Source organism: Hydra vulgaris, chromosome 08 (genome assembly GCF_038396675.1).
Source record: "Hydra vulgaris chromosome 08, alternate assembly HydraT2T_AEP".
In the NCBI taxonomy this organism is placed as follows: domain Eukaryota; kingdom Metazoa; phylum Cnidaria; class Hydrozoa; order Anthoathecata; family Hydridae; genus Hydra; species Hydra vulgaris.
Window position 1 is genome coordinate 41,617,577 of NC_088927.1, and position 26,253 is coordinate 41,643,829.

At 29.6% G+C, this 26,253-nt stretch overlaps 1 long non-coding RNA gene across 4 annotated transcripts in view; it reads left to right on the forward strand.

The window, feature by feature from the left end:
- Positions 1 to 772: 772 nt before the first annotated feature.
- LOC136083854 (uncharacterized) overlaps positions 773 to 26,253 on the forward strand; it is a 30,994-nt gene continuing 5,513 nt past the window's right edge. For 3 of the 4 annotated variants that reach the window (XR_010640148.1, XR_010640147.1, XR_010640151.1), the window contains exon 1: positions 787 to 877. This is a non-coding gene — a long non-coding RNA (uncharacterized LOC136083854). Of the gene's footprint in view, positions 878 to 26,253 lie in introns of all 4 variants that reach the window. The other variant, XR_010640149.1, reaches the window with a different exon arrangement.

Below are 26,253 nucleotides of genomic sequence, written 5' to 3' on the forward strand. Positions count from 1 at the left end.
GCTTCTCAGCGTCTGGCCGAGGCTCCCTCTACTTTCTTCCACAAAATACCACATGAGTGCACAGAAATATATTACCATACTGGATGAAAAGCTTTTAACAGTTATGCAAATTCACAACTGCAAACTGTTTATGCATGACGGTGCTCCCTTTCATCAAGCTTAGTAAAAAACATCAAGCTTAGTAAAAAATCATCAGCTTTAGTAAAAAACTGGCTTCGGGATCATGGGGTTAGGGTTCTAGGTCCATGGCCGGGGCAGAGCTCAGACCTTAAACCCCATCGAAAACTTATGGCATATAATGAAACTAAAGATTGACAAAGAGAAACTATCAAATTTAGATGATCTTCGTGCCATCATTACATGTGTGTGGTGCACAGACATAACTGTTGATGTTTGTAAAAATCTCGTAAATTCTATGCCTGCGAGAGTCGCCGAAGTAATTAAGAATAAGGGACAGTGCAACAGATATTAGTGAGATGTAAAATTGAACTATATTACTGTTATGTAATTTTAAATAACGTCTTCATAAACTGTGAGATGTGTTAGAGACACTGTGTCCGTTTAAACTTTGAATTTGTTGAAAAAACATGAATACAACAGACTTTTGGTCACAACTGTATATATATAATTTTAATAAAAAAAGAAAAAATGACATATAAAAATCAACCAAGTTATATAACAAAGTGCTACTAGCTTTTTTGTTTATGTTTTTTTACAATTAATATAAACGAAAACAAATATTGATACTTTTGCAGTTTTATCTGATATTTGAGATGAAAAACATTTAGTAAAATATATAGCAGTTTGATAACTTATTACATGTAGCTCCTGATAAAGAATCCAATGAATGAACAGCAACCAACCTTGTATTTTGAAGGTATTAAGAAACGTATTTTTCTTTTAGTGATGTTCTAGTCTTTTAATGGATTAGAAGTTGTTGAAAAGAGTTAAAAGTTCAGTTCACTGATTCTTATTACAAAATTGAATTTTCTGTACTTATTAAATTACATAGGAGTTTTCTACATAGTTTAAATTATTTTATGATAAAGTACAGCTGTTACAATTTTTTTTTTTAATTTGTTTATTAAACTAATCGTTGCTGCTGTGGCAATTACTTTTTCGATTAATTTGAATTTACTTAACAATTTTTTTTTTAAATCTATGGAAAAACAGTTTTCTTATATGGATCTTATCAGAATAATGTTAAAACTTATAGCAATTAGTAGATTACTACATAATGATTGGTAGATAAACTAACTTGTTAATCTACCAATGATTAAGAAAATATACTTAATGATTGGTAGATTAACTAACCCAACCTATTATTAAGATTGAATATTATCTGTCTTATAAAACGGTTTATTTTTTTACGGTTTTATGTTAGGTCTGCTTTTTTTTTAAGTAGTTTTTCCATAAAACCATAGAAATTTTTGACAATAAATGTATTAGTATTTATTAGTTTAAGCAGCTATTGCGTAGAATCAAGGGACCGTAATTTCAATGCCTTCTCGGGTCATATTATTTGCCACACTGGTAAGGAAGGAGGAAGAGCATTTTACAAACTTCCTTGTAAAATGCTCTTCCACCGCGTTTACTGACAAAACAGTTAGGGCTTTTACGAGCATCTTACTAAGTTGACATAGTACATCTAAGGACGTTAAAGGCTCACTGACCAGGGTATATTATTAGTTTACATTGTTTAATAAGCATTCGACGTCTTGAAGCCTCAAATTTCAAAAGTCTTTTTGGGACGCTTTCCGTACGTCTTTAAAAATTGTTGTATTAAATTTATCTGGGTTCATTAAAAAAACGGTCTGAACGTTCCAAGTGGGTGTTTTTTAAACGTAAAAAATCCTCGTTAAAAATTTTGAAAAACAAATGAAAGTTAAAAAAAGTTATTTAAAAGCAATAAACATAATTCTTTTATTGTTTATTTATACTTATTTAAAACTAATCATACAATTTTAAATAATTCAACTTTTTTTAACACAAAAAGTTTAAACTTTCGAATATACATTTGTTAATAGTGAAATTTACTTTATAAAATTATTTAATATTAATTATGCCAATTAAAATTATGTTATAATATACAGCTATTTACATATACAATTATGTCAAATAATTCTTTAATTCATTAACTATGTGACTATTTGGTCGGTTTACTGGTTGTCTCTATTTTTCGGTCTTGTCTTTTTCCTGGCAGCCTTGACTGAAACAATTTGCCTAACTTATCAACAAACTCTGTGATTTTTGTATCTAAATTATAAAGGTAAATACAACTGTAAAAAAATATAAAACAATATAAATAATATAAAATTATAATAATAAAAGTTTATAGTAATCATTTCAAATTTAGAGAAATATTTACAGTAAAATTCAAAACAGGAATTATAGTAAAAAAACTTTCAAAATAATATCACTTTAAACTAAAAGCCTAACTTGCACTAACTTTTTAATATTAAATCTACCTTTGCTAACATATGGATCAAAGCAACCACTCCATCTGAAATATTCACAGTTTGTTGTTGCAAAAGAAAGCATTACAAAGTTGAATAAGATTAAAGTTAGAAATATGGCACCTGTCATTTTAGAAAACTAAATTTAGACCTCTTAACTGTTTGTAACAATGAGGTATTAAAATTGTTTTTATATATGGTATCCAAATTATAATAATTAATTGGTATACTGGTACTGGGTACAACAAAAGTTTGTAAAATAACATTAAAATAAAACAACCAATGGCAGTGTGTTTACTTTGTATATTTTATACTGCATAACTTAACCTCGTGAAAGCTCCACGTGCTGTATATCATGTATATATTATAAACTTAAAAAAATTTATTAATAAGGGATTCAATATGTTTACTTTTATAAGTTGAAAATTTTTATATTCGTCATTTGGTATTATATACTCTGTTATGTGCATTAAAACTAATTTTCTTGAAATTAATTAAGCAATTTATTAAAGACATGTACTTGTAGTAACAGAAAAGTTTAAATTCTATTTCCAAAGTGATCAGTAGTCATGGATTGGTAACATGATTTTTTAGTGTGTTTTATTATCTTAATGATTTATTACTCGCATGTGTTTTTTAGCTTACAAGTAAAAAAGTCTAAAACAAAAATAAAAAAATTTAAAGTATATGCATTCTTAATAATGTCATGTGATTGGCAAGTCACCGAATTTTGATTTAAATATTTATTTAACATTATATATATATATATATATATATATATATATATATATATATATATATATATATATATATATATATATATATATACACAAAATATTTACCAACACAACGTTGATAATCAAATACTTAAATAACAAAATCTATATTTTTCTTTTTCATTTTTGGAAAATTTGTCGATTATATCATCAATAGATATAATAATACGCCTGTGAACATGCAGCGAGCCAAACCCATTAATCATTTGAGTATTAGGTTTTAGAAAGTATTTAACATTGACAAACTAAAAAGAAAACGTCTAACAATATGGTCTCTAGGGCTTTACTTTCTAAAACCTGCCATTTTTAAAAGCAGCAAAAACGCTTAATACCCAGAAGTAAAATTCGTCAGAAAATTTTTTTCATAAAAATTGATGAGCCATTCATTTATTAATTTATGCTTCATAAATTTAAATTGTAAGGTTTTTTGTTAGTTAAAGGTTAATCTGGTGTGTTTTATAAATGTTAGGAATACGTCAGTCTTAAAAGACTTATAACAAACATGTAAAACAAAAATTTGAAACAGTTCTAGCCAAATCTAGAAAAAGAAAACAAGAATAATTATTTATAGAAAACAAATACATTATGAAATGTACCGAACCATGAAATATCAATCTTGTAACTATTTTAAAACCAATAATTTGACATTGTTTATGCGCGATTGAAATATATGAAGGAAATAAGTTTTTTAAACTCAATTTTAGTTTAGTTCAAATATATGAAATACAAAAGATTCTTTTAATTTTTTAGATTTTACAATGCAAAATGTTCATTGAATTATCAAAGACAATTATAAGAAAGTTGTTTTCACTATTAAACAACACTAAGCTAAATTTTCATTCTCGATATTCGAATTTATAAGAAATTACAAGTAATTATTAATCACTTCTTTAAATATTTAAAAATGCATTTATTTAATTGATTTTTAGTATATTAAATAATTTATATGGATATAAAAAAAATTTCACAAGAAACAATTTTTCAAAAAAAATAACAATTGTTTAAAGTATTTTCAATAGTTTATTCGATAAAAAAATTATTACTTGACAAAAAAAAATTATTGAAAATTATTACTTGAAGGAAAAAAACAATTAAAAAATACTTTCATAAAATATTAGGGAGCAAACAAGGAATTTTTTATATGGGGATTGTTACGGAAAGATTTTTTTTGCTTTTTTTTTTTGAAATTTTTTCGTGGAAATTGTTGCCCTGGTGTTGTTGCCCAACAGGGCAATAGTGGAAATTGGGCTACTGTTGGGACAAGGAGGAGGAGGAAAGGGGGAAGAGAGCTCTGAAGCTGAGAGGGAGGAGGATGAGCAGGAAGGTGGAGGTTAAATGGTTTGGTACGTTGAATGAGGGCTCTAGGACCGGTAAAGGAAGATAGCTATCTGATGCGATGGAGAGGAGGAAGTTAGACATACTGTGTGTGCAGGAGACCAGGTGGAATGGCAGCAAGACCAGTAGCATTAGTGGTGGCTTCAAACTCTTTTATCATGGTGTCGACAGGAAGAGAAATGGAGTAGGGGTAATTCTGAAAGAGGAGTTTAGTAAGAGTGTAGTGGAGGTAAAGAGAGTAAGTGACAGAGTGATCAGTGTAAAGTTAGAAACTGATGGGGTGATGATGAATGTCATCAGTGCTTATGCTCCTCAGGTAGGGTGCGATACGGAGGAGAAAGAAGAATTCTGGAAGGAGTTAGATAAAGTTGTTCTGCAGGTTCCTATAGAAGAGAGAACGATTCTTGGAGCAGATTTTAATGGACATGTTGGTGAAGGGAACAGTGGTGATGAGGAGGTGATAGGTAGGTATGGGGTTAAAGAAAGGAATACAGAAAGACAAATGGTGGTAGATTTTGCTAAAAGGATAAAGATGGCTGTAGTTAACACTTATTTTAAGAAAAAGGAAGAGCACAGTGTGACGTATAAGAGTGGGGGAAGAGGTACACAGGTTGACTATATCCTCTGTAGGAGAAGAAACCTGAAAGAGGTTAGTGATTGCAAGTTGGTACCAGGAGAAAGTGTAGCTAAACAGCATAGGATGGTGATATATAGGATGGTTTTGGAGGTAAAGAAGAAGAAAAAAAGTGAGAGCAGAACCTAAGATCAGTTGGTGGAAGTTAAAGGATGATGACTGTTGTGTAAAGTTCAGGGATGAGGTGAGACAGGCACTGGGTGGTGGTGTTCTGGATACCTGGGATGAGACGTCAAATACAGTGAGGGATGTGGCTAGGAAGATACTTGGTGTGACATCAGGACAGACGAAGATAGACAAGGAGATGTGGTGGTAGAATGAGGAAGTTCAGGAAAGTTTAAGAGGAAAGCGGTTGGGTAAAAAGAATTGGCGTTTTCAGCAAGATGAAGAAAGTAGACAGAAGTACAAGGAGATGTGTGGCAAGACAAAGAGAGCAGTGGCAAAAGCTAAAGAAAAGGCATATAGTAATCTGTATGAGAAGTTGAACACTAAGAAAGGGGAAAAAGGTCTGTACAGATTGGCCAGACAGAGAAACCGTGATGGGTAGGATGTGCAGCAGGTTAGGATGGTTAAGGATAAAAATGGAAATGTGTTGTCTAGTGAGGAGAGTGTCTTGGAAGGTGGAAGGAGTATTTTGAGGAACTGATGAATCAAGAGAATAATAGGGAAGGAAGGTTAGAAAAGACAGAGGTTTTAAATTAGGAGGTTCCCCAGGTGAGCAAGGAGGAAGTAGGGGCTGCAGTTCTGAGAATGAAGTTTGGTAAGGCAATTGGACCGGATGATATTCCAGTGGAGGCATGGAAATGTTCGGAAGAGATAGCAGTGGAGTTTTTGACAGGGTTATTTAACAGAATCTTGGAAGGTCAGAAAATGCCTAAGGAGTGGAGACACAGCATAATGGTGTCAATTTTTAAGAATAAGGGCGACGTTCAGAGCTGTAGTAATTACAGGGGAATAAAGTTGATCAGCCTGAAATCTGGGAAAGAGTAGTGGAAGCTCGGCTTAGAGAAAAAGTAGAGATCTGTGAGCAGCAGTATGGTTTCATGCCAGCTAAGTGCACCACAGATGCTATGTTTGCTCTGAGAGTGTTAATGAAGAAGTATAGAGAAAGAACAGAAGGAGTTACATGGTGTGGCTTGAAGAAAGCTTATGATAGAGTTTCCAAGACAGGAGCTGAGGTATTGTATGAGGAGGTCAGGAGTAGCGGAAAGGTATGTGAGGGTGGTGCAGGATATGTATGAGAACAGTGTGACAGCAGTGAGATGTGCAGTAGGAATAACAGACAGGTTTAAAGTGAAGGTAGGACTACATCAGAGATCAGCCCTGAGTCCCTTCCTGTTCGCAATTGTAATGGAAAAACTGATGGACGAAGTTAGACAGAAGTTCCCTCGGACTATGATGTTTGCTGATGACATTGTGATCTGTAGTGAGAGTAGGGAGCAAGTGGAGGTAAACTTGGAAAGATAGAGGTATGCTTTGGAAAGCAGGGGAATGAAAGTGAGTAGAAGTAAAACAGAGTGCATGTGAGTGAATGAGAGGGCAGACGGTGGACAGGTCCAGTTACAAGGAGTTGATTTGGTGAAGGTCGACGAGTTTACCTACTTAGGGTCGAGGGTACAGAGTAATGGAGGAAGTGAAATAGAGGTAAAGAGAGTGCAGGTAGGGTGGTGTGGATGGCACAAAGTGTCTGGTGTGATCTGTGATAAAAGGATGTCGGCTAGAATGAAGGGTAAGATCTATAGGACGGTGTTGAGACCTGCTATGTTGTATGGACTGGAGATAGTGGCACTGACAAAGAGACAAGTGAAGAAGATGGAGGTGTCTGAGATTTGGAGTGACGATGAAGAATAGGAACAGAAATGAATTTATTAGAGGATCAGCGTGTTTTGGAGATAAAGTTAGAGAATCGACCTTGAGATGGTTTGGACATGTACAGAGGAGACAGGAGAGCTATATTGGCAGGAAGGTTTTGGGGATGGAACTTCCAGGTAAGAGGAGGAGAGGTAGACCTAAGAGGAGGTTTATGGATGCAGTGGTGGAGGTTATGAGAGTAGCTGGTGTGTCAGTGGAGGACACTCATGAAAGGGCTAGATGGAGGAGTTTGATCCGCTATGGCGATCCCTAAACGGGAAATGCCGAAAGAAAAGAAGATTATTTATTATTGCGTTTTTTTGATTTGTCATAAAAATAAATAAATAAATTATTCACTTAATGAATCATATTGTGAAAAACAATCCCAATGGTACATTTGCAATTAAGCATACAATAATATATGGCTATCTAATAGTTATAATTGAACACAGCAAAGACAGAACAGAAAGCAATTGCTTGGATCGCGGCAGCTTTTTCGAGTTTAATACCGTTTGTCTTTTATAAAAATAGGCTTTGACCCATCAATAAATTTCAAATTCCTTAAACAAAATTTCAGTATAACAAGTACTTTGACCATGTAAAATCTCCAAACCTCTGAAAGTGAGGGGCTAATATGAGTATTTATTATACCTTAATTCAATTACAACAACTTCATTTAACATATAAACACACCCGGGTTTGAAGTTTGCACTATGTCTGAAAGTTATTTATCTTAAACATCAAAAATTCTTGTAATATAGCAACGATATAACAACAACAGGTTACAACAACAATGTTAGCATATAAAAAATCGACAAGTGATGACAGTTTATTCAATTTCTTTATATAAAAAATTTCTTTCCATTAAAGATTATGATTCTCTAATGCATTTGTAACAATCTTCTAAATCAGTTTGTTGTAAAAACAACGTTTTAAAGGTAGAAAAGTCTCCATTGTCTGGTAAAATCATTGCAAGTTTAACATCATCAACCGGCTTTGTTGCAAGCTGAAAAAAAAAGCAACAACAAAAAAAAAAAACGAATAATAAAAGATGGCCACTTTTAAATGTAGTAAAAACCTGCTTTCATTCCTTTTTTTTTTTTATTGGTTCCCATTCTTTGTTAGTTTTTATTGCTTCTTTTCTTGAATTCTCCTTCAGTATTACTGTAACATATTTTGCATGCATTGAACCGTAACACGTGTAAATACTTTGTAAGATTTAATTTAATTTTCTTAACAGTTAACAGTAATATTTTTCCAATTTTTGGCTTATGTTTTTTTTTTTTCCGATTATGTCATAAACCAATGATTTAGCAAAAAAAAACTTTCATTCCAGAAGCTTGCTAATCATTTGTTTCACAAGGTCGAGACAAAAGTCAAATTTAGATGCTTTAAAAACTTTTTCCATTAATTCTGCTGATTATCATTTCTTTTTAATGTTGTTGCAACTGTTTGATCAAATTTATCTTGTTGCATAAAGTTAAAATTTTTAGTAAAGGAGTTTACTAGATTTTGTTGAAAAGTTATAAAATATTTTCGATTAATTAAATACAGTTCAATTAAAAAGAGTTCAATGAAGAGTATTCGAAATTTCTGCACTAGTGCTGAAGATTTTTTATTAACTGAGTTACGTCGGTAATGTGCAGAAGAGAAATAAACAACTATGTTGGTTGCGTAATTCTTTTTTACTTTTTAAGTTCTGTTGACCAGTCCCAACAAACACCAAGCTTATTAAGTCGCATCAACATTATAATTTATAAAATGTAGTGTCTTAAGCATCGATTGTCCCTTACTCGATGTAAGGGACAATTCTAAGAATAAAATGATGAACTTAGAATAATTTTTTCTTAAGAAAATTATTCTAATTTTTTCATATTTTTTTCTGTTTTTATCAAATAATTTTTTAAAAGTAAGGGGAGTTCATTATTGTCAGGAACTTTATAGTAACTCTGAATATGAGAAAAAAACTTAAAAAAGACAAGAAGAAACGCTAAGTTTTGAACAGTAGAATGACTCAAGTATGAATATTTTTACCATTCCCAATTTGAGCAATAAACAGAGCGCAAGTGTAAACAAAGAAAGTTAGAAATATTTTTATATTAGACTATTTTTATTCTTTGATTATTGCTATGGATACTGAAAGAGTAGTTACTAAGGGAATGCTATGGGAATTGATCAATTCAATCTGACACAATTTTAAAGTGCTTTAAAACTTTTAGATGCTTCCAAGAAAAAATTTACTTCTTGGAAAAAGATGTTGAAGACCATAAACGTGGCCTAAATTTTAACGGTGAGACAAAAATAAGCAAAGTTAACAAAAAAAAATGGACGAAATTTAAACTTCGTTAGTCGGAATAAAATCTTTACAAAGAATATTAGTCAGTAAATCGACCGAGAATAAAAGAAAAACAGTCGACTTGGAAGATCGCAATCGCCGAAACAATTTGCGAATTGTGGGTGTTGAAGAGACATGCGATGATGTTTTAAAAAAATGAGATGAGACATACAATGATGTTTTAAAAAAATTAGATGAGACATTCAATGACGTTTAAAAAAACTCAATGAAACAAACGATTTTTAAAAAAAACTAAAAGCGCTTATTAAAGAGGACCTTCAAATAAATGAGCCAATAATAATAGAAAGAGCCCATCGCGTTGGAAAATTTGAAAACAAGCCGAGGACAATTATTTGCAAATTATTAAAATGGCAGGAATAAGAAAACGTTTTGGCTAAGGCAAAAAATCTTAAGGGGAGAAATATTTTTATGATTCAAAACTTTAGTAAAGAAACTATGAAAATCCGCAAAGAATTATTTGCACAAGCAAAAATGCATCAAAGTCAAGGAAAACATGCGAACGTAGTATACAAACGCGTGGTCGTAAGAGAAATGCCGAGCAATGCGACGACAAACAAAGATAACTAAAAACAAATTTATTTTTATTGTTTTTTTTTTTTTTTTTTTTTATTATAGGGGAAAGGCGCCTATGATGGCATAGCGCCTATGATGGCATACCGGTCATATTTCCATTAAAATTGGTTTTGTTAAAAAAATGATTAGACCTACATGACTACACTGACTTTACATTAGTTTTAGTGAAAAAACGTCCCTTGTGCACAAGTATTGTTTTTATAATCAACAAAAATCGATTTTGAGATGTGCTGTTGTAGTTTTATTTCCTTCATATATTTAAGATTGTAATTTTACTATTAACTGTGTAGAAATGAAATTTTAATGCATTTTATATTCAAGTTTTGTGCATTTAGTGGAATAGTTACTTTAATTTTATCGTTTGAACAAAGCAGACACAGCTTGTTTTAATGAAAATGATGACTTTTTCCCATGATGGCATACTGACGAGTTGGGGGTGTTGAAATATTGACGAGTTGGGAAAACCTTTTTTTTTTATAAGAAAAACTTATTTTTAAGTAAAGTTAAAATAAAGCGATGCTCCAAAATTTTTTTTTGGTCCAAAAAATACGTAAAACGCAATAAATCCTATGCGCATGCGCAAAATTTTACAATGCTCGTGTGTAGCATGAAATGGTAAATTAGGATGGTTTGGAGTAATTTCTGGCTTTTCTGAGGGAAGACTCCCCTATGCCATCATAGGAGCAGTGGTTGCCTATGATGGCATACTTGTGCTTTTTTTTACAATAAGAATAACTTATAAAAAAAATAAAACTGATAAAAACTCCCAGGGTTATTATTGTTCTAGATGTAACAAAGAATGTATCCATATCAAAACTTTTATTATTGGTCTTTAGGATACTGAATAATGAAGCTTCAAAGTTAAGTATGCCATCATAGGCCTATATACATATATTTGCTGTTTATATAATAAGAAAATATAATTACAAAGAAACATTTACATACAAAAAAAGTTGATTTATAAAAAACAGGCAGGGGCTCAAAGAAGATATGGATGACTAAATTCACCACAATCTTTTCACAGAGCCCCTATGTGGGCTTTACAAGTTTAAAATAGAATAAGATTGTTAAAAATACTGTGTACAATTCCAATATAATAAAAAGATAAAAAACTTTCATAAATATTTACATTTAAAGAAATAAAGTAAATAGTATCAATATAATTTTTAAACATAGTCATTGTTAAAAATTATATCGATTTTAATATATAAAAAAAAAAATGACATTGTTTTAAATATAAAAAAAAAAAAAGAAAAAAAAGAAAAAAAAAGAGACAATCAAACAAATAAAAAAAACAACTAAGAATAATGGAATTCGATATTCATTTAGAAAAATTTCAAAATTATTTATAAATTTATAAATTTTAAAAATTTCATTTTTTATTAGAAACTTAAAGGAGTTTAATGATTTTATCGTATTTAAATGTTTAATTTTTTGAAATGTGTTCCATAGTTTCGGTCCACGGTATGCTATTCCATATTCAGAATACTTGCTCCTAATTCTAGGCAATTTATAAGTATTCCATTGATTTATTCTAAGAGAGTAATTATTGTTAACATTTTTCGTAAATTTATTATTAAAGGTTTTTGGAATCAGGCTGTTATTATATTTATACATAAAGATTAAGTGTTGGTAAATATTAACTTCATATATACTCATCATTTGCATGTCTTTCATTAGTGGTTTTGCATGGTAATGTTTTTTTTTTCTTATATATATGTCTGCATGCATGTTTTTGTAAAGAAAATATTTTTTTAAGTTTTGTTGATTGAGTACTAACCCATGTAATATTGGAATAGTAAATAAAATGTATTAGGCCAAAATATACTAGTTTCAGACTTTCTGATGTTACCTATGGGCGAATACGGTACATCAAACCGATTGCTTTACTAATTTTTGATTGGATATAATTTATGTTAGGAAGCCATGATAAATTTTCATCAATAAAAATTCCTAAGAATTTTTTTGACTCATTTTTTCCGATTAGTTTATCATCTAAAATTAAATCTAGTAATTTTAAGGGAAGGTTTTCCTGTTGTGATTTTTTATCGAATAGAGTAGGGGAAAGGCGCCTATGATGGCATACTTAACTTCGAAGCATCATTATTCAGTATCCTGAAGACCAATAATAAAAGTTTTGAAATGGATACATTACTTGTTACATCTAGAACAATAATTACCCTGGGAGTTTTTATCAGTTTTATTTTTTTTATAGGTTATTCTTATTGTAAAAAAAAGCACCAGTATGCCATCATAGGTAACCACTGCTCCTATAATGGCATAGGGGAGGATGGGGCTAGTTAGGATCGAGGGTAACTTAATGATTTCATTTAACCTTAGAGTCTTCCCTCAGAAAAGCCAGAAATGACTCCAAACCATCCTAATTTACCAATTCATGCTACACACGAGCATTGTAAAATTTTGCGCATGCGCATAGGATTTATTGCGTTTTACGTATTTTTTGGACCAAAAAAAAATTTTGGAGCATCGCTTTATTTTAACTTTACTTAAAAATAAGTTTTTCTTATAAAAAAAAAAGGTTTTCCCAACTCGTCAATATTTCAACACTCCCAACTCGTCAGTATGCCATCAATGGTAAAAGTCATCATTTTCATTAAAACAAGCTGTATCTGCTTTGTTCAAAAGATAAAATTAAAGTAACTATTCCACTAAATGCACAAAACTTGAATATAAAATGCATGAAAATTTCATTTCTACACAGTTAATAGTAAAATCACAATCTTAAATATATGAAGGAAATAAAACTACAACAGCACATCCCAAAATCAATTTTTGTTGATTATAAAAACAATACTTGTGCACAAGGGACGTTATTTCACTAAAACTAATGTAAAGTCAGTATAGTCATGTAGGTCTAATCATTTTTTTACCAAAATCAATTTTAATGGAAATATGACCGGTATGCCATCATAGGCGCTATGCCATCATAGACGCCTTTCCCCTATACTTTGTTTTATCTACATTGAGTGACAGTTTATTAGCCTTAAACCATTCATTGACATTCCTTAATTCATAATTCATGTCAGAGTAAAGTTGCCTAATGTCACTATTTGATAAGAAAAGATTTGTGTCGTCAGCAAACATTATCGCGTTAAGTTTTGCTGAAGCATTATGCAAGTCGTTTAAATAGATCAAGAACAGCAAGGGACCAAGAATTGACCCTTGTTGAACTCCACACATAATTTTTAGTTCACCTGATCAAATGCTTTTGATAGGTCAATAAATAATCCTACAGTAAAGTTATTGTTTTCAAATCCTTTAGTAATTTGGTCTACTATTTTCAATTATTGCGTGTTCAGTTGAATGGTTTTTTCGAAAACCAAACTGTTTTGTGTAAAATAAATTATTTTCATTAAAATGGTTATAAATTCTATTATAGATTACACGTTCGAATATTTTGGAAAATACAGAAAGTACTGATACAGGTCTATAATTAGAGATTTCTGATTGATCGTTGTTTTTGTAAATTGGGCATACTTTTGCCAACTTTAGTGCTTCAGGGAAAATACCTTCATTAATTGAAAGTTTTATAATATGGATCAAAGGTCTGGAAATGTAATTTTTGTTTAAAATAACTATATTACTAGAAGCGTCATCAAAGCCAGGTGATTTATTTTTTTTAAGAAAAGAAAAGGCTGTTTCATATTCTTTAAGAGAAAAGTCGCTATCGTTAAGTATTACGTCATTTAACGATTTAAGATATAATTGAAATGAGTTGGGTATGGCTATAATTTTTTTAGCAAGGTTCGGGCCAATGTTTGTGAAGTACTTATTTAACTCATTCGAGATTTTTAAAGGACAATAAATATCAGCTTCATTGATATTTATTCTTTGAGGCAGTAAAGCCGTAGTTATTTTGTTTCTCCCCATTATATTATTAATTACATATCATGTTTTTTTACATCGAATTTGTTTTTTGTTAGTTCTTTACTATAATAGTTTTTTTAGCTTTCATGAGAAGATTTTCGTAAAACCGTTTATATTTTTTGTATATTTTTTCATTATCTTCACTTCAGTTTTTCAAAAATTTATTGTATTGTTTTTTTTTTTTTTTTGAACATTTTATTAGAGTTTTATTCATCCAAGGATTTAGTATTGTTTTTTTTAGTTATTTTTTATTTCATATGGGCACGTTTCGTTATATATATCAAGAAATGTTTGTAGAAAAATATTAAAAGCTTTATCTGTATTAACACATTTAAAAACCTGATTCCACGTCTCTTGCTTTAATTTATTAGAAAGATTATTCTCAATAATTGTTGATAAGTTGCGTTTTTTTAGAGTTATAGTTTTAGAATCCCCTTTGGATGTGATATTTAAAAGATTTATTTTAATGTATATTGGGAAGTGATCACTAATGTCAGTTTTAAAAATACCTGTCTCAAATGACGTTTCTATATAATTATTAATAAAAATATTGTTTTTGGAAATTTTTTATAAGTCAGAGCGTTCAAATTTATGTCACCAGCAATAAACAAACTTTTTTTTTCTTTATTTGTTTTTAGGACCGTATTTTTAATAAATTCTTCAAAACATTCAATTTTACCACTCGGCGGTCGGTATACACACCCAATTACAATGTTTTTGTTTTTGTCACTAATTATTTCAATGAATAGACTTTCATAATTAAGACTTGTAATTAGAATTAGAATCGAGTTTATTTTCATGCCAAGTCTCTGTTAGGGATATGGCATCAAACTTGTAATTTATAATATTTAAAAATTCTTTAAACTTGTCAAAGTTTTGACAAGTTTAAAGCTTAAACTAAATACTATTCTAACCAGCTGGATAAAAATAAGTTTGATATCAAGAAAATTTGGACTTTGTAAATGAAGTAACTGGAAGAGAGAAAAAGAAACTCTCTTGTTTACCAAAAAAAAGTAACTATTAACAACAAAACTACAACAAGTGAAAAAAATGTATAAAAAATATTTGAAAGGGTAATTTTTTTTTAATAGAACTTATGATTACATGACATTAAATACGCTTTTATACAAAAATTAAATTGGATTTCAGAGATACTGCTCTACTAAACATGCTATTATTGAACTTTCCAATAAAATATCTATGTCCTTTAATAAAGGGGAACAAGTTCTAGGAGTATTTATTGATCTCTCTGAGGCATTCTATACTGTTGATCGCGGAATTTTACTTTCAAAGTTAAAGCACTATAGCATTAAAGGCCTACGTATAAGTGGGCTAAAAGTTATCTTTTTAATAGAAAACAGTTTGTTGTCCCGGAGGAGTCAGGAGCTCTCGATATTGTTTGCGGAGTCCCACAGGGATCAATCTTGAGACTTTTATTATTTTTAATATATGTTAATGATATGAAAATGTTCAATAAACTCAATATAAACTATGTTGAACTTTATAACATTTTCATATTTGGTAAAAAAATCATAAAAATATCCACATATAGGGTGTTTTTGTGAAAGTTGTTTTTAGAAAGATTCGTCGATTTTTTCATAATTTAGTGAATGTTACCGTAGGGTAAACTGTCTTTTCTGAAACAAATTATTAGTCAAACGGTTTTTTATAACAAACAATATATTATATAAAATATTTTATAGTGTATACTATACAATACTGATATCTTTATTATAATTTTCATGTAATTATAAAATAATTGTATAAAAATTTAATCTATAATTTGTTCAATTAAGTTATATTTAGCATTGATTTTGTTCATAAAACCTCTACTGACTACTTTTGCTATAATATATTCTTCTAGATTCTCATGGGAATATGTTTTTGCAAAAGTCTCTGTAATGTATATGAAACATTAAAAACAATCTCGGTATTGAGAAGTTTTAAACAAATTATTATATTCTTATAGTTGTGTAAAAAAACCCTGCTTTATACAACGTTCAATCTATTTGGAATGGCATGGACAATCTGGAACAATCATAGGCTTGTGGAAATATTTTCTGATTTCATGGGTTGTGAGGCTTATGGTAAAAAGTGGTCCGTATACTGAATCTTTCCACTCAACTATATTGGTAAATTTACCAGCATTAGTATTTACGCATGGGGTTTTGCAACTTCTTAGTGAAATATCTCCACACTGGGTATTATTATTTCCTTCACCTCTAATCCCTAGCACTTTTTCATTCTGAACTTTTGCTCCTCTTAATCTTTGGAACACAAAAGAGTCTGATTAATGCATTCACCAAAAACAAATCATGCAGATCTCTTTACAGTTTTCATTAATTTTGTAACAACCTCAATTTTTTTAAATAATTTAGTTCTTTCAATTGGAATAAAGTATCCTGAGGTCCATCAAACCAGGAATATTTAACCTTTATTTGAAGCCAGTAAGAAAAATACTAATCAATTATAAATTCAATAACTAAATGTAGATTTCTTAAGTTTTTTTATAATATATTGTTTGTTATAACAAATTTGTTTGACGTATAATTAGTTTTAGAGAAGACAACGCACCATACGGTAATATTCACTGGCTAAAATATGAAAATATTGACTGATTTTTCTAAAAAGATTTTTTACAAAAACACCATCATCAACACCAGGCCATCCAAGATGGAAAAAAGGAGGGGGACTGCTTTTTGATTTAGTAAATCCATACTCTAGCAAGATCGGGGGAGGGGGAGAGGTAAAGGCGATGTTTCGGTATAAAACTATAAAATCTTTTAGTTTTTTAGAATATTAGTCTTACACTGTGTTAATCTATGCAACTATAATATTACGTCATATAATATAATAACAGTCTGATATTTTTTTTGCACTAAAATTTTAGTTTATTATTCCATAAATAGTATTCTATTGATTTATTCTTAGAAAACACCTTTTGTTTTGATAATGTAATTTATTTTGTTTCCCCAAAATATATCATAATTTACGATATAATGATAAACAGGGCCGCCGTGAGCCGTCACGCTATCTGGGACAGCAACCCTGGTTGGCGCCCTTATTTATCGAAATTTCCCTATATTTTAGATAAAGGACTTTTTTTTTTAGGTACCAGTTTTTCCTATGGCGTACCTTGCATGTCTGCCGCCCGGGACAAACTGTCCCTTCCACCCCCGTGGGCACTGATGATAAACACAATTTATTTATATTTTGCATGAACATTTTTCTAAAATATAAGTTTGTTATTAAAGTATTTCGAAATTAAAAATGGTTACACGCACTCATATATATATATATATATATATATATATATATATATATATATATATATATATATATATATATATATATATATATATATATATATATATATATATATATTCCACAAATGTGTAAAAATTTACAGTATTTAAGACATTTGCTACTTCCTGTTATTTAATTTTTGGTATAAATTGAAGTTTTAATAATTTGATCATTCATTTCTGATGAGTCTTTATTGATGAAACATAGTGTTAAATGAAAATAACTTTTGTTAAGTGATTTTCTACTACTTTATAGTAGCTCTGTTTCTTTAGGAACATTGAGCACTCCGTTTTGTAGAATACATTTTAAAATTGTTTAAATACATATACACAAATATATATATATATGATTACAAAGAGTTTATATGTTGTTTAGACCAACCTTTTAATAATATTTATTTAAATCTTTCCAGCTTAATAGGGGACAATTAATACCAGTTTTATTTATTCTTAGAGGTTGTAGTAACTTTTGTTTCTTCAAAGTATAACATAATTCATTACATATTGATAAGTACAAATTATTTATATTTTACATGAATATGTTTCAAAAACTTAAGCACAAAGGTGACGTAAATAAGGTAGAAAATTGACAGGATAAGTAATCGCAGTTACTTATCATATTCTACTACATTTAATTAGTTTTTGTCCATTGGAAGTGCCTCATATAACTTTTCAAGTATAAATAAATGGCTGAACTTCGTGTTTTTTTCACAGCTGAACTTATGTTTATTATTAAAGTCTTGTTTAATCTTAATAAAAAAAACATTGGTTGGTAGTATTTTACTTTTAACTCTTATCTTACATTAATTATTTAACTTTAGGTTTCAGCTTTGCAAGTTCAGATAGAAACATTTTATATTTGCTTTCTATGTTCTCCATGCACAAAAAGAATGTTTTGTCTTTGATCCTCGTTGTGGGAACTGTAAACAATGTTTTCAATCAAGCTAATGTTTCTTTCTGGTCAGACATTGATCAGACGAAGCTTGCTAACTAGCTAAATGAAATGCTTGTATGAATTAAACGCCAAGAAATAACTTGAATAAAACCATTCTTAAACAAAATTGGATTATTTTTAGAATAACCTTCTTCAGAAATCTCTAATGACTTATAAGTTTGAAATATTAGGAATATTCTCAATGATTAAAAAGTTTACTTCTGCTTTCAGAAGTAAACTTTTTAATCATTGAGAATATTCCTAATATTTCAAACTTATAAGTCATAAGAGATTTTCATCTTTTTTTTTTTATATTTTTGTTCTTCACTTCATGATTTAAAATATAAACGTTTAAGATACCAAAATAAAAGAAAAAAATTACACTTAAAAAGTAAAGGATAAATATAAAGAACGCGGACACTCTAAGAAGACCTTAAGGTCTTGTCACAGAGAACCGCTGTTGAAACTTAGACATTTCTTTTGTTATAGCTTTAAGTTGCTTGCTTAAAGGCGCTTGCAACGAAGTTACATAGCCTTCCAAGCGACTGTCTCATGCAACTTTTAATTTCTTTCAATAATGCATATTACATATAAATAAAACTATTTGTTATTACAGGATACTTGTAAAAAGTTTCATGTTCTAAGGCATTAGTTACAAATTACTGTCTACAAAAGATTTTTGCTCAGGAAACCGTTTGAACTATTGTACAGCACCATCTTTTAGAACTTAAATGCATGTGCTTCATATTTTTACTTCAAAATTGTTTTAAAAGCCCAAGTACTATTTATCTCTGCAATATTGTAGTAATATTATAACATAATCTTATATATGTAACCAGTAATTTTAAAACAACTTTAGAAGGTTAATAATACTTATAGCCATATTGCTTCCTTAACCACTGTGGACTAGAGTGACCTCCAGGTAGAGTTGTTCCCCAGGTCTGATTTTTTTTTCAATAGCTAGATATAAATTAATAGACACCATTTATTACATTTAGAACTTCTGGGGTGTTGGAATTTTTAAAACAAAATTAAGACAAAAAAATCAAAAAATAGCTATTACTTATCACTGTGGACTTGAGTGACCACCAGATTAAAATATTCCCTAGGTCTGATTTTTTTTTCAATATTTGTTATACATTAGAAGACACTATTTATAACATTTAAAACTTCTGGGGTGTTCAAAAAAAGTAAAAAAATAGGTGTAACTATACAAACAAAAGCACAAAGTAAAAAACCTTTATGTTAACTAGTTATACTATAAGTTTAAATACTATAAATAATATACTTTACAATATATACTTGAATTTATAAACATTAAATTAAATTATATAATTATTCAGTTTATTTAATGTTTTTTGATGCAAACTCGACAACACTGGATTTTAGCCGTTTTGCATAATCTATATGGTTAACTCTTCGTTTGTATCTATTCCGTGTTTTTTTGTCTGAAGATAAGGAAGTATATAACATACTGCTATGTAAACTTTCCATCAGCAGTGTTGATTTTATCCACTGTTACCATACCAAATGCTTCTGTTTGAAGGCATTTAAACTTTCTAAGACAGTTTACTATTGGTAATAAGTCATATTTTCTATTGTTTATAATATCTCTTTCAAGTATATCCCCCAACTTCAGGAACTTGCTTACATTGTTTCCGCCAAGCCCTATGCTTTGGTATCCTCGAAACATGACGTAGTTTGATTGTAACCACTTCTCAAACAAAGGCCATACACTAACTAGAAGTACTGCAAGTTTACTTACTATTTAAGTTTACTCAGGAACAAGAACCAACTCCTTAAGAAGAGTTTCAGGACCTTCCTCTTTGTACAAAAGTCTTGGATTTATAACATTTTTAAAGTGTGACATTTTTAACTTCTTCTTTCCGTCAAGGATAAAGTTGTTGTAATGATCATCCAATGACCTAAGTTTTCGTTTGATACCAGGCTCAAAAGTGCAGGATCCTTCACAATATAAACAACTGTATTTCCCAGCATGACTACAAATTATAAACACTGAATTTGCACATTTAAGATCAAATGCAACGTAAAACTTTACAACGTTTAAATTCAGGGGCTCAATAAGCTTCCAAAGATTATCAAATAAGCTTCCAAATAAGCTTCAAATAGGCTTCCAAAGATTATCTTTAGCTTTAGAAACCCCCTCAACATTTGCTATAAGAAAGGATCTTTTTACTCTAGCAACATCTAGCTCTGAATCTGAAGAAGTTTTTTCCAGGGGATTTAAAACATTTACATTATTTTTAAGGAATCCCTGACCTGAATCCATAGCTATTCTCAATATGGAGTCATGTGGATCTATTCCTTTTTATTGTAATGACGTGCTGTATAAATGTAGATGTATCTTTTACATGAACCAATGTTCTCGTAATGGCTTCTTCTCCATCCATAAAATCTACTTCTTTAGAAGTGTAAAATTCATCTATATGGTTATGGAGAGTTTCAATCTTTTCAAAGATGTTTACTTCAATGCAGGTTTGAGTTCCCATACTAGATCTATATTTGGAACAAAAATTCTTTGTTTGATTTTTTGAAAGCTCAAGAGATTTAACCAACTCCATAACAGTACTAAAGGACACCTGTTTCAACTCAATTGGGTTAGTTTTTTTGTCAGGAGTCCCAACCACAATGTTCAAAGGAGACCCTTAAGTAGCCAACTGAACTTCTGTCCTCTACAAATATTTTCAGCTTCCATCTTGTGCTTAAGTATACCTGGCAACATAGATTAATAAAATATGATTATTATTTGGAATTTTAAAATATGTATTTATATTAAAAGAACAGCCTAATATACTTGCCTGAGGCTATCCGTTCTAAATATATATGTCCAAGCTGTTCTGCTGCTTCAATGAGATTGCTCACAGCTCTGCTCTCTGTACAGATATGAGCTACTCCTTGCACTAAATATTTTTGTTTGAAAACAAATGAACAAAATTTTTAACTAATTAAATATTTTATTAAGTACAATAAATTTTGTTATGTGAAGCATTATATATATGAAAAAATAAAACAACAATAATAATAAAATTCTAATCTATAAAACCAAAGCATGTTGAACATAGTCTGGAAGACTTTGCATTTCAGAATCATTAGAAGCATTGATTTCATCAACAATGTCTTTGACATTTGATGATCTTCTATAGATGCAATCTATTAATCTAAAACAATGGAAAAAATATTGATCAGTAAGTGATATTGTTTTAGCATACTAAATGGTATTTTACTATACACTATGTAAGTTTAACTATATATACTATATAATTAAATTTTAAGCTTACACTATAAATAGTAAATAATTAGTTAATAAATAAATAGTAATTAGTTGTTTATCTTATACAACCTTATATACGTGTTTTGTATAACTAATATTTATATACTACAATGTAGTATATATGTTGTATATATGTAGTATGTATGTAGTATGTATGTAGTCTATGCATACACATTATACTCAAATACTTCCATGCATGTCATACTTCAACTAAGTATATGTATATACATATACTTATAGTGCTGTATATATAATATATAAAGTTATATACATCTTAAGTCTACGCATACAATAGAAAAACTGAAAGTTTTTTTATTAACACATGTATTATTTTTTAACACATGTATATGTAATAATAACATGTACTAAGTAAATGTAGTAATAACATGTATTAAAAAAAATCTGTTCTATATTATATATTAAGAAACTGTGTGATTGTAAATATAACAAAGTATTAACTAGAAAGTAATAATAATTATTATACATAAAAAAACAGATTAACATGAATTTTCCTTGGATATCTTCACTATCCAGTTCCCTAGGTACTCCACCTTGTTCTTGTCGAGATCATAGAGGTTTCTGTGGCAATTGTTACAAATAACCTTGGGACGGTTGGTTACATCTAAACTATACTGACTTCAGACGAAAGTTTTTATCTTTATTTCAATTGCTGGAGTGATCTTTTGAATTTTAGATGACTTTTTAACGAACTGTGTAAGACAAACATCACACGTTTTATGTAAACAGTCCGCCATTGTATACACAATTTAATAATTTCGCGGACTTTCAACCAAGGTTTCACCTAATTTATTAAGATTTTTATGGCGAAAAATAAAAATGTTTGAGCAAATTTTTTTTGACTTTGTCCAATCACTTAGAAGTTTTTAATGTCATAAATGGTGTCTACTAATGTTTACCCAACTATTGAAAAAGAAAAATCAGACCTGGGGAACAACTTAACCTGGCAGTCACTCTGGTCCACAGAGTACCATTCTCAGTTGGTACAACACCAAGAAGTTCATCTTTAATCTCAAACTCTTTACTAGATACATATATTAGTAGTCTCTCTTCATTAGCTGTCTGTCTATTATCTTCCTCAATATGCATTATAATTTTATAATCAAGATGTATAACACCAACGTTTCTTTCTGACAAATTCTATGCTTACTATTCTTAGCTTAACTTATTCTATTCTTAGCTGAATAACATTTACTCCAAGATAATTTACTACACTAACAATAAAAAAATTCGATATTAAAAAAATTCATCAAAGAAATGGATATCTATTTCATCCTTAAAGCATACATTAGGATTCAGTTGCCTTATTTTACTAATTTTCACATTATTCCCTCTTTAATATTATATACAGTTCAATATAATTAACTTTAATACCATGAATTATTGATTTGTTGCTCTTCTGTACTCGATTTTTGTATTCTTTCTTTTTGTTGCATTAAACAACTTTCCTTGAAAAGCTTGCTCTGTATTATTTTTGCAAATGGTCATATTTCTGTTAGTTTTAACATAAGTTTAAGTAAAAAGTTAAAACTCTGCAAACAGTTATTCTTTGTAAAAATAAGTAAATATGTTAATTCAATTTAATAAATCTTTGAAAACTATATTTGGCAATTAATATCTTTAATATCGCCTAAGAATGACTAACCTTTTTTTTTGTACAGCAAAAGTATTGCGTGCCATTGATTTATGGTGGATCAACTTGTTCTTATAACCGTTTGCAACAGTGTTAAACAAATGCTCTACTATAATGTAAATGACATTTTTTTGGCTTTCAGAAATACTTTTCTATCTGAAGGTCCTTACTGTTGCAAAAACTTTTGTATTTTTCGTTAAGAGATTTAAACATTTCCATAATGCTTCTCTCAGAAATCAAATAGTTACTGAAACCTGAAAACTTCCAAATATTTACAATTTGTTGGAGTAAGAAGAAGTTTCCTGTGTTTGGATTAAAAATCTCCTCCTTTCTTTTGCAGACAACATTGTCTTATGCTTATGACCATAAAATTTTTAGTTAATTAGGTTTGAATTTTTTTATTTCTAGCTGTAATCAGATCCAATATAATACCAAAAAAAACAACATGATTAGATGGTAATTGGTTTAAAGGCAGAATTTTCATGTCTTTCAATCAGGTATGGCATCATTACCAATCTATATCCAAAAAGATCTTAAAATTTTTCTCAAAAATGGAGAGAATTTGTTAAATCTGAAACACATTGTTCAACACACCCAGAGAGAGTATAGTGAAAACTTGGCTAAACTTAGAATAACTGCCAAATATGCTGGATTTACATTTAATGAGAAGAAGTGGTATTTTCAACTGAAAAATATTACCTTTAAAATTTTAAAAAAAGATCTTTACAATCTTTTATGCAAATCATTGATGAGAATTTCTCTTTTACTATAGTGACTGATACTTCGTATTTTGCCATATTGGCCACGCTTAACCATGATGGAAGGCCTGTTGCTTCCCATTCAAAAGTGGAGAAAGAAGCTCAAGCAATATTTGAAGCCATAAATCATTGACGACTCTTTGGGTTGACATTTCATTCTTATCACAATGCTCTGTAGCATTTATGTATGATCATAAATCAAACCGTAAAATAAAGAATGATAAGATCATCCGTTGGAGAATAGCTTCGCCTCCAAATTCCTAAGATTATCATTGTCGTCCAGGGAAATGAAACAGTAATTCAGATACATTTACTCTCATGCTGCAATTTGCCATTCTGGAATTACTAGATTCCAATATTTTATTTAATTAAGAAATCTACCTAATCAGTGGAAGATCTAAGACAAACATGCAGAGATTGTAACATATGTAATAAAATAAAACCAAAGTACTATCATCCAAATGCTATGCACCTAATTAAAGCAACTAATAATTTAAAGGTATATCCAAAGATTTTAAAAGTTCATTACTTTTTATAACCCCTGAACAATATATGTTTATCGTGTTAGATACTCTGAATCCGTTGAATACTTTTGAATACTCGTGTTTTCCTTTTTCCTATCTTGTATAAGATTTGACTACTCGGACAATAATTAACTGTTTAGCTAATCTATTTTCTATGCTTGATATGCCTTGCTATGTTCATTTGGATTGTGAATCACCTTTATTTTTTTCTGAATTAAAACAGTGCTTATTTATAAAAGGTATTGAAACTAGCTTGACAACCCATTATAACGAAGCTGGAAATAGACAACTATAAAGTTATAATAGTATTGTATGGAAGTCAATATTAGTCAATCTTAAATCTTAAAATCTACTGTTATCATCCGGGGAAAGAGTTTTACCTGATGCACTTTATGCTTCAAGATCTTTATTGTGTACCTTTACTAATTTTTGTCTAGTCGATCGTTGTCAGGTTCTTTTATTCCTTCATGGGTAATTAGCCCTATATTAAATGAATATATATATATGCAAATATATATATATATATATATATATATATATATATATATATATATATATATATATATATATATATATATATACAAATATATATATATATATATATATATATATATATATATATATATATATATATATATATATATATTTATATATATATATATATATATATATATATATATATATTTATATATATATATTTTTGAGGTCAGGTCAGATTAATATGCAACTGGTAACATGTAACCCAGTATAAACTGTCTCGTATCCTTCCGCTTTGTAGGACACGTTTTTTTAGGCGCAATTCTAGAATAAAACTATATAATTGAATATATAGAATTTGAGGCATTCAGGCATAATAAAAAACTATGGCTATACAAATGAGTTACGTTATATTTTGTATCCATATAAAAAATTCTTTTAATATAAATATGATTTTCCTTAATCGCTTATTTGTCTCTCGTTAAAAGTACTTAACCGGGTCCCTCTTCTGGAAAATCGTACCTGCTGCTCAGGTGCCACAGCGTCCCTGATATATATATATATATATATATATATATATATATATATATATATATATATATATATATATATACATATATATATATATATATATATATATATATATATATATATATATATATACGTATATATATATATATACATATATATATATATATATATATATATATATATATATATATATATATATATATATATATATATATATATATATATATATACATATACATTTATCTACCCAATAAAAATGCTATAGCGGAATTTCAGTGGACCTATATTGGCATTTTGGACGGACCACTTTAGTTTTGCCCATCGGTTACTTAGTGGACTAACAGTGGCAGCCGCCAAACGTGGCTTTCCGATAATTAACCACCATTAAAATGTCGGAAAGTTATCAGCTTGCTTTTAGGGCTGTAAATCCTGGCTTGTGTTCGTGAACGGCTCGACAAGAGCTCGTTTATGTTCGGCTCGAATGGTAAACGAGCCGGGCTTGAACAAAAAATTAGGCTCGTTTATTAAACGAGCCGAGCTTGAACATCATAGGCTCGTTCATATAGGCTCGATTAAAGCTCGAATATATATGTGGGATCTTATTTCATTATGTTGTTTATTTGCATGTTTAATAGACTGTAGGATTGTTTATGTTGTTTGTTGATTTGGACTTGCATTATTTACAGACGAGCCTTTAACGAACAACTTTTTTTTTACTAAACGAGCTTTAAACTAACAGGTTACAATAATTATTTCGAGTTTTAAACTAGTCGAGCTCGAGCAACATGTAAAACGAGCCGAGCCCAAACAATACTAATCCTTAACGAGCCGAGCTCGAACAAAGAATCTCATGTTCGAAACAAGCTCGAGCCGAGCCTGATCACTCTTTAAACGAGCATGCCAAATATATGC